This window comes from Budorcas taxicolor, chromosome 11, assembly GCF_023091745.1.
Source record: "Budorcas taxicolor isolate Tak-1 chromosome 11, Takin1.1, whole genome shotgun sequence".
Taxonomy (NCBI): Eukaryota; Metazoa; Chordata; class Mammalia; order Artiodactyla; family Bovidae; genus Budorcas; species Budorcas taxicolor.
In genome coordinates this window covers 110531172-110539927 of record NC_068920.1, presented here as the reverse complement: position 1 = coordinate 110539927, position 8756 = coordinate 110531172, and the positions used below count along the sequence as shown (strand labels likewise).

Below are 8756 nucleotides of genomic sequence, written 5' to 3'. Positions count from 1 at the left end.
CCAGCAGTGTGCTCTTTGTGACCCCGTGGACAGTTGCCTGCCAGGCTCCTCTGTCTGTGGAATTTTCCAGGCAAGAACTGGAGCAGGTTGCCATTTCCTACTCCAGGGGATCTTCCTGACCCAGTGATCAAACCTGCATCTCTTTTCTCCAGTATTGGCAGATGGATTTTTCACCACTAACACCACCTGGGCATTAGTACATAAACTAAGGAAAACAGAACCAAGTTTCTCACTGTTGGAGAGAGGAGTCACACATATGGAAAGGGAGAAAATTAGTATGAATCCTGCAATGTTGGGTTGAAAGTATTCTAAAGAAAGGTGACATCTTGATAGCAATGAGAAGATCAAGCACCCAGATTTTGTTTCTGAATTCCAGTCTCCACTTAAAAGGGATCAAGAATCTTTGAAGAAATGGCAGATTGCAAGACTGAAAAGGCAAGTATAAATTAAAATGTTGTACAAATTAAAATGCTGCACTTCCTAGTTAGATGTAATGCAATGTCATATGTGTGATACTTCTGCCAAAGATGTATAAATTGAATCAAATTGTGAGGACACATCAAACAAATCCAATTTGAGAGGCATTCTACAAATTAATTGGTCCATACTCTTAAAAGTGACAAGATCTTGAAATTCAAGGAAACAGGAGCTTTTCCAGATGAAAAAGAATAAAGAATCATGACAACTAAATACAATATCTGCTTCTGAAAAAGATCCTTTTACTAAAAGTTACATTATTGGGACAGTTGCATAAACTTGATTGAGACTGAAGGAATAGAGAGAAGTAATGGATGGATGTTAACTTCTCTGATTTTTATCACTGCACTGTAGCAATGTAGGAAAATATACTTATTTGTAGGAAACACACATGCTAACACATTCAGTTCTTTGTATTGTATTGCACTCGTAGTTGCTCTGTCAGTGTGGGACTGCTCCAAAACAAAAGCAAATTAAATCAAAATCAAACTGAATGCACATATCCTTTGAGCAATCCTACTTCTAGAAAACTATGGAGATGCTCACGTAGGAGTTTCAGGGTATTGGCATAAATATACTCATGCTAACATTGTTTATAATATGGAAAATTTGGAGAGAGTCTAATCTTGAACAACAGAAGGAGTGGTAAATTGTGGTCAGGTCATGCCATACAATATCACAGAGCTATCAGGAAAGGGTTGATCTCTATGTATATGTAGATGGGAAAATTGTTCGGGACATATTGTTGAGTGAAAAAAATGCAAAATGAAAAACAACATATACATTATAATTTAATTTTCATTGAAAAACAACTCCAAAACAACCAAAACTAAATGCAAATTATTTAAAGGTACATGATCAAATTAATTTGCAGTATATATAAGGTATATATCCACATATGCTTTAGTAATCCCAGATCATTCTTGTGTTTTATTTCACTCCCACTTACTGCATACACAGACTAAAATGGAAATTTACACAGCAAAAATAAGCTCAGGTTTTGACTGATGTTTTATTCAACTTTTCAGATCCAAACGCTTTTTTGTATCAGCATAAGCAGCAAATTCTACCTTGTCTTCAACCCCAGAAGCAAAAGCATCATCCTCTTTTCTGTAAGATCAGGGTTTTCTTAGGAGGGAAACATCCATGTTGTATCAGTCTAATGGTTTCTTAACACTGGAGTGGGAATGAATTTTCTGACCTACAAGGGTCCATTTTCTTTTTTTCCCCTTCCTTTTTGTTCATTTTATCTTCATACAACAAATATCTTTTTGTGAGTTGATGCCTAGAATAAAACTACTGTTGGCATTTCTCTCTCTCTTTTTTTTTAACCCAGAATCATAGCCAGGACACAGCCCACTGATCTATTAATTCCACGGCTCAGTACCTTAGCCAAGAATCTATAAGACTTTTACGAGGGCAAAAATGATCCTCTTAGAATTTTATACAGAGATATTTGGTAAGCCTTTTCAAACTCAGGAGATCATCCCCAACTCAACTATTCTGAAGTGAAAGTGAAAGTGTTAGTCATTCAGTCATGTCCAACTCTTTACAACCCTATGGACTGTAACCAGCCAGGCTCCTCTGTCCATGGAATTCTCCAGGCAAGAATACTGGAATGGGTTGCCATTCACTTTTCCAGGGAATCTTCTTGACCTGGGAACTGAACCCAGGTCTCCAGCAATGCAGGCAGATTCTTCACCATCTGAGCCTCTAGGGAAGCCCCAATTATTCTTAATTCACTTCTTAAGGCAATTTCAGAAGGAGCATCACATCAGCTACTACTTCCTAGAGGAGAACCTGAAATACTTCAGAATACTTCATTACTTCAAATACTTCAAAATACTTAAAGGTATTCAGCCGTGCTGTTGGTTTCCACCAGCTTCCCATGTGGTTTTCCTTAGGGAGAGATAGGAAGGTATGATTTAAACACAGTGATACCCCCAGCATGACAAAGAACCCCTTCCTGCTCAATGTATTTTACTTCTTGTGATTCAGAACTCCCCCTTTAAGAACTAAATGCTTTGAGTATATGATTTTATCACCACAGCACTCCCTAAGGGGAGATATTATCATTCACCTTTTACTGATGAGTAGATTGTATATAACGTGACAAAAATTTACTTCTAATACCTTCATATTTTTAAACTTTTTTTTTTCCTGTTTATCACCTTGGCAGCATTCATTCCTTCATTCTACAGATATATACTGAATATGTGCATGTTCTAGGCATGGGGATATGACAGTGATTTAAGAGGAAGGAGGGTGCTAACATATTGATACATTCTACTTTATTATTCTTTAGCTCTTTCCTAATACTTGAAATGAAATATGTTCAATAAAGCCCATCTCTATACTATTATTATCAAAAAGGCTGTATATTGAGTTGTCATTATTTATTAAAGTATCTGTCACCTCCACTGATCAGTTTTAAGCTTCCCTGAGGTCAGGGACAGCCATTTGTTACTAAACTCTTGGTCTCTGGCTTATTTGTTATGAAGCCCTGAAGCCTGGTATATATTTATTACATTTTGAATGAATGATTATCAGGTTCATTCCAATCAGGGAGCTTATCATCACAGTTATCTTTTTTCTTTGCCAGTCAAAATGTCTGCAGTCTAACCATTTTTTAGTTTCACTCAGCATGTCTCATTGCCTTCCATATCCAGTCCATGTTAGAAAACAGGGTGTGATGCAGTGCCCAAGGGAAGAAAAAAGCTTCACATTCAAGGTCACCATTTCTGTGACGAATACAGTTTGACTCTCATGTGAGTCTTGAAAGGTTGCATTTAGGGTATCCTTAGGTTGAGTAGTGTTTCCCTATAAGAACCAGATGATGACAGATAAAGCAGGGCCTGGAGAGAGAGATGACCCAGTATGAGGGGCCACTTGGCAGACACAGACTGGTCCCTAGAAAAAAGGGGGGTTTCTATGAATTTCCAGAAATGATTGAGTGGATTATTTTACATAAAACACAGAAGAACAACAACCAAAGTAATTATGTTCATTAATATGATTTAATTTATATCCATAAACTGGAGACACCCTGAAGCATTACAGAAATTAAAGTGCTGGGAACCAAGGAGCTGATATGACATCTTCATTTTTATACAAGAGCAGCAGCTGCTGCTGTTGCTGCTAAGTCGCTTCAGTCGTGTCCGACTCTGTGCGACCCCACAGACAGCAGCCCACCAGGCTGCTCTGTCCCTGGGATTCTTCAGGCAAGAATACTGGAGTGGGTTGCCATTTCCTTCTCCAATGGATGAAAGTGAAAAGTGAAAGTGAAGTCGCTCAGTTGTGTCCGACTCTTCGTGACCCCATGGACTGTAGGCTACCAGACCCCACCCTCCATGGGATTTTCCAGGCAAGAGTACTGGAGTGGGGTGCCATGTCCTTCTCCACAAGAGCAGAGCAGGGCTCAAGACTAGGTTTCCACACTCAACTTCAGCAGCTCTGATCATATTCCAATTCAACTGCTTTATTGAATCATAGTTCCCCTACTGAGAGGACATTTCATTTGTCTTCACTAATGTAAATCCTATCCAGGCTTCAAAGTTCTGACAAAGCTCGTCCTCTATCACATTTCATTGGATATTTGTTTGATGATAAGTATCTGTGGGGCTTCCCTGGTGTTTTCATGGTAAAGAATCCACCTGCAATGCAGGAGAAGCAGAAGGTGCGGGTTTGATTCCTGGGTTGGGAAGATCCCCTGAAGGAAAAAATGGCAACCTGCTCCAGTATTCTTGCTCAGAAAATCCCATGGATAGGTGGGCTACCATCCATGAAGTCGCAAAAAGTCATACAAAACTAAGCATGCAACAAGCAAGGTATCTATAGATGCCTTAAATCTGTACACATATATTGGTAATAAATTATGTCATTTCAATACTTCTAAAGAACATAACAAATCAATGTAATATCAGCCATACAAGCAATATATTAAATAAACATGCACTGAACACCTTGTTTATGCCAGAAACAATTCTAGTACAACATTGCCCACATATAGAAGGAAAGGAAAACATGAATTAAGCACCTAGTATATGTCAAATGCCATTCTAATGAGACATTATTCACAGGCGGAGGATGAGATTGGCAGGAATGCGCATAGATTGAGGCGCAATCTTTATTGCATTACTCCTAAAGAAATGAGCATGCATTGACTGCCTATCATGCACAAGGTGGTACCCTAGATAACATTATTCATAACATAGGGGAAGGGGGCATGCCTTGAGCACACACTATATATCGTGCACTACTCCTGTACAACCTTACTGCCAGAGGGAAATAAAATAAGCAGTCATTAAGTGCACAATATATCACAGATGCTATTCTACTACAGACTTCGTCATGCAGAAGTGAAAAGTAAGACTTTGCACTAAGCACCTAGTATATGCCAGGCATTAGTCTAGTACATTAAACACATTAATGGGGGGAAAAAAGGCATGCATTGAGTGCCTGGCATATACCCTACAATAGCCTTTCTCATAAGTAGCAGGGGTGGGGAAAAAAAGTATACATAGTGAATTGACTATAGGCAGATGTGTGTGTGCGTGCTAAGTCACTTCAGTCACGTCTTATTTCTTGCAACCCTATGGACCATAGCCAGCCAGGCTCCTGTGTCCATGGGATTCTCCAGGCAAGAATACTGGAGCGGGTTGCCCTGCCCTCTTCCAGGGGGTTTTCCCAACTCAAGGATCAAACCCACACCTTATTATGTTTCCTGCATTGCAGGTGGGTTCTTTACCCCTAAGCACCACCTGGGAAGCCCCATAAGGCAGGTAGTATTCTGAAACTATATTACTCACACATAGCTCAGAGAACAAGAAGGCATTGATCACCTATCATTATCATGCACTATTTTAGAACAACGTTATCACACATAGGTGGAAAGAAACAAGTAGAAATTTGTACCATGTATAATCTAAGCAGTATTCTCACCCCAACATTTGTACACCTAGGAGAGCCAACAATGCATGGAGCATCTACTGCGTGCCAAATATTACTCTAATAACACATTACTAAAATGAAAAAAAGCATTTTTTGGTGCCTTTACTGTTGCCCAATTTTCCCATTGCTACAAAGAAAACAGCATGCATTTCAGCCTTCTCCAGTTTGCATAAATATGAGCTGCAGCTACTCCAAAAATCATATCTGAGTGTGAATTATAAGGGCTCAAGGGCTTTGACTGAGTTACCACTTTCTTTAATTCACACATAGTTTGCCATTGGTAAAGCCCACTTTCAAATGGGGGGGAGTTTGTTGATGGGGCTAGCACTATTCCCAGATGTGAAATATATGTCCTTCAAAAATCAAATAACCTGGCTGGGTGCTATGCTTCTTGATTAGTTCCACAGGTAAGCAATGCAAGAAATTGATTTTGAGTTGCTTGGGAAATTTCACAGGTGGCTCTTGCTCTGTTTATTATGAAAAAGTTCAGTGTTTTGGGGATACCCTCAGATCTTTGCTGAATTTATTAACCAGCCTCCATGAGTCATATGTGTCATCATTGTATTTAAATCACTCCTAACTCACTTTTCAGTTTCTAATATTATCAAAATATTGTTAATGTAGTGTATTATTACAGTTGGGACCTGCATCAAGTTCAATTTTCCTCCAATCAAATACTGATAGCAGATATATTCAAATAACCCTGTAATAATACAGTAAATGTTACTTACAATCCTTCCTATAGGAAGACAAACTGGAATTGGCAGTGGGTAAAAGCATTGGCAAGACCAACTACTGAGTATCAGTCTCCTTTAGTGTTTTTTTTTTTCTTTTCCCCCACTGTTCAAACTATCTCAGAGTCTTCTGATGCTACAGGTGGAATTATTTTATTCAATCCTGGACAGTCTACTGTTAGTCTCCATAAACCATCTGCCTTTTTCATCATCAAACTGATCTACTGTGTGTGAATTTCTTGGTACCAACACTCCAGTTTCTAATGTCACTAATTTGAATGGCAATTTATTTTTTTCCCACCTGCTATCTTACACTGTTTCAAAGTAACACTCTATCACTGTCTGCAGTTCCTGATTTTGGAGCCCAAGAAAATAAAGTCTGTCTCTGTTAACCTTGTTTCCCCATATAAATAGAGGTATGTTAATCTGTTTAGTTATGTATGTCTGAAACCACGGCTCAGTGGTACAGATGCTGCTGTGACAGCGACACATAGTATGTGTGAGGCAGTCTATTCAGTCCTGCCTGGTGTGAGTGGTAGTCTCTTCAGAGAAATGTACGTTCCTGTGTTTAGTGATATATGTGTGCAAAATATTATTTAGAGTGCCTGTTTGCATAATACGTTAGTTAGTGATATATTTGTGAGCTACTGTGTTAATAGCACTTAATGTCTGTGCTAGTGTTTTAATGATACACATGTGAGACCATGTTTAGTGGTGCCTGGTGTGTGAGTTATTAGCTTGGTTATATAGGAGCAAAATACCATGGAAATAGCCTGGTTACTGTGCTGAGAGAATTGTGTGAAGCACTACGTTTAACAGTGCCTGGGTGCTTGTACTTTGTTTAGTGATATATGTGAGAGACATTCACATTTAGGGATTCCAGGTGTGTTTCCTACTGTGCTTCGTAATATTGTCTGAGATACTTCATGCTGTGCCACTTCACACAGTAAATCATGGGCAGGGATTTGAGTTCAGTGTTGTGTGTGTGCTATTACATTCAGTGATACATGTGTAAGACACTATGTTTCAAGCTGCTTGTATATTTGCTACTCTGTTTAGCGTTACATGTGTTAGCGATCACAGTGGTAGCTAGACGTGGACGGGCTTCCCTAGTGGCTCAGCAGTTCAGGAGACTGCCTGCAATGCAAGAGACAGGCTTTGATCCCTGGTCAGGAAGATCCCCTGAAAGAGCAAATAGCAACCTACTCCAGTATTCTTGCCTGGGAAATCCCACGGTCAGAGGAACCTGATGGGCTACGGTCCATGCGTTCTCCAGTCGGACACGACTTAGGGATTAAACCACCACCAGGGTGCGCACTACTCTGTTTGGTGATGTATGTGTGAGACGCTATATCCAGATGAAAGGTACGTGTACCATTTTGTTTAGTAGTATCTGCAGAAGATATTTTTTTGGTGGCGCCTGATGTGATGCTTTTGTGTTTACTGATCTATGAGTGAGATATTGTCAGCAGTCTGTGGATGTTTTTGTTGTACTTAGAGACATATGTGTGTTACATTGTGTTTAATGTGATGTGTATTAGATTATGTTCAATTATTTCTGTGTGAAATACTTGGTTTGTGTTATATGGGATGTGTGATAATGCATTTAGTGGTGTGTGTAGCAAGAGTTTTTATTACTAATATGTGGATATGAAACATAGAGCTTAAAGGTATGCGGTGTATGAGACAGTGTAAATCTGTCTGCAAAACGGGAAACTCAAGTTCGATCCCTTGGTCAGGAAGTTCCCCTGGGGAAGGGCATGTAAATCCACTCCAATATTCTTGCCTGGAGAATCCCATGGACAGAGGAGCCTGGCAGGTTAAAGTCCGTGCAGTTGCAGAACCGGACGCAACTGAGTGAAAAATACTTTTCTTCTTGCACTTGGACTTCCCTGGTGGCTCAGATGGTAAAGCGTCTGTCTACAATACGGGAGACCCAGGTTCGATCCCTGGGTTGGGAAGATCCCCTGGAGAAGGAAATGGCAATCCACTCCAGGACTATTGCCTGGAAAATCCCATGGACAAGAGGAGCCTGGTAGGCTACAGTCCATGGGGTCGCAAAGAGTTGGACACGACTGAGTGACTTCACTTCACTTCACTTCACTCCTTCCACTTAGTGGTATGTATTTGAAGAAAAAAAAAAAGTTATAGTGTATGAACTATATTTAAAGCTTTGTGATATTTTTGGAACTCTTTGCATTAATATAAGTGTAAGACACATACATGTGACACTGGGTCCAGGGTTGAGTGTGCGCTACTATGCTTACTGACATGTGTGAAACACAGTGCTTAGTGTTGCCTATGGTGAGTGTTACTATGTTGGTGACACACTTGTGAGACATCATACTTACTGAAGTCTGGTGCATGGGCTACTCTGGTGATACATGTTTGAGGAACTACGTTTAGTTGTGCTTGGTGGGTGTGCCACTGTGTTTAGGGTTACATATCAGGAGCTTGTGTTTGTTTAGTGATATAAAGTTTGTTTAGTGGTGCACAAGGTGTGTATGGTACAGTGTTTAATGACATGTGACACTGTGTTCAGTTGTGTGTGGCACTGTGTTTCATGATATATGTCAAAAACACTGGGCTCAGCTG

General features: G+C 39.8%; 1 non-coding gene across 1 annotated transcript; it reads left to right on the top strand.

The window, feature by feature from the left end:
* The first annotated feature begins 8050 nt into the window (after window positions 1-8050).
* Window positions 8051-8122, top strand: TRNAC-ACA (transfer RNA cysteine (anticodon ACA)). Its single transcript has one exon. It is a non-coding gene; the product is annotated as a tRNA-Cys (tRNA).
* The last annotated feature ends 634 nt before the right edge of the window (window positions 8123-8756 follow it).